Below are 1770 nucleotides of genomic sequence, written 5' to 3' on the forward strand. Positions count from 1 at the left end.
CACGACGATATCCGATTATTTTGATTATAACTGAGGGTTGATGCAATAAAAGATAAATGTTTTGTGTACTGTTATCTGTGACTGTTGGCAATACTGAATTGTTGTGGTGGAGATGTTGATGTTTCTTTTGTTTTCAGCTGAGACTCCTGACAGCCAAATTTGAAGTCTTTGGATTGTAATCTTAACCAAACCAAATACCGCTCGTGTAGAATAGTTAGTAAAATGTGTTCCGAATGATTATCTGAGATTTCGTGGAACAAGAAAGTTCTTTCATTGTGTGTTATTGAAAATGTTTCTCGTGAAATTCTTACTGACGGTGAGATAAGGGAATTCTCGGAAGAAAAAAAAACACTATTGGGTCTTAAATGATGGATTTCGAAGAAGTACAAAGACAAATGAAGCACCACAATCTCTATTATGGTAATGTCGAATCAGACACTGTTAGTGAGGAGTTGTATAATACCTTGCTTGACGAAATTATGTTCGCTCTGGTTCTTGACGCCCATCGGTCTGCCAAAATAGGACTTACGAATATAGAGGATGGACCTCATACACATGACTCGAATCAATTTGAACTTGTGGAATCGCCTGATTTTGATATTTTCGGTCAGCAACCGATTAAAAAGCGCGATAATTGTGTTTGCCCAATCTGTAAACGAAAACTTGGTGCTTTGAAATTTGCTGCACATCTTGAAAAATGCATGGGGCTGGGACGACTTAGCTCTAGAATTGCTAGTCGAAAAATTGCTAGTTATTATTAATTTCTAATTATTAAGTAGGATTCGCCTTATAGTGGAATGATGAGTGTCGATGACGATGATGCTGATTGGACTGCTGGTTCTATAGGCGAATGAAGAAGAAGGACCACAATGGTACTCGACGTCCCAAAAATCAGAAAGGTTCATGGAATGGTGATGCTGCATTGGAGGGTGGCACAAACTCTGACATAGGAGCATTCCAATACATCTTCTCCTGCTGACTCTGCCTCAACCAGTTCTTCTTCATCCAAGAAGCTTGAAAAGACTTCTAAACACAAGAGCAAAAGTTCATCTAAAAATCACAAAGGTTCACCAAATTTTGCTAGCATCAACAACGTCAGCTACACTAGTAGCAGCAACAACACCAGTGTTCAAGAAATGTATTCTATGTGCATATTTGTGTGTATCGAGAGCGAGTAAAACGAAGTGCCCATTTGTGTCACTTTTGGATATTGTCATTAAATAAACTTAAAATGAGACAAATTAAGTTAGTTTTTTTACTTCAATAGTTATTGTAATAAAATCAGTAATGACTTGTTATGGTAATGTTTCATTTTCTGATACAGGCAGTGAACGTTCTTGCTTAAAACTACACCACATATTGATGTAGAAGTGATTATATGAGTAGTGTTATTTAATTTTCATAAATTAATTTTGTTATGATTGAGCAGTTATATGTATTTATTGAAAAAGATACTTCTGTTGAAGGAGTTATTTGTAGTGGAATGATGAGTGATAAAATTTGAGGGAGTTATTTATAAATGCCCAGACCTGGCAGGAGCTAGATAAGGGATAAGGAGGACGAGGATGATATTTATCATGGAATGATGAGTGATAATAAATAAATGTATTTATAGAAGCCAATGGCAATGTATGGTTAATTAAAATTTCAAACATCATTCATAAGTTTATGTACACAGTTCAGCCAAAGATATTGGTGTGTTTCTGCACACTGTGGCGTGGTACCTGTTTCAATTTTCTTTGCACAGTTCACACACTCAGCCTCCATCTG

General features: G+C 36.3%; 1 pseudogene; it reads left to right on the forward strand.

Annotated features, from left to right (window-relative positions):
* Window positions 1-223: 223 nt before the first annotated feature.
* Window positions 224-1340, forward strand: LOC136864923 (SAGA-associated factor 11 homolog; annotated as a pseudogene).
* The last annotated feature ends 430 nt before the right edge of the window (window positions 1341-1770 follow it).

The sequence above is a fragment of the Anabrus simplex genome, chromosome 2 (assembly GCF_040414725.1).
Source record: "Anabrus simplex isolate iqAnaSimp1 chromosome 2, ASM4041472v1, whole genome shotgun sequence".
Taxonomy (NCBI): Eukaryota; Metazoa; Arthropoda; class Insecta; order Orthoptera; family Tettigoniidae; genus Anabrus; species Anabrus simplex.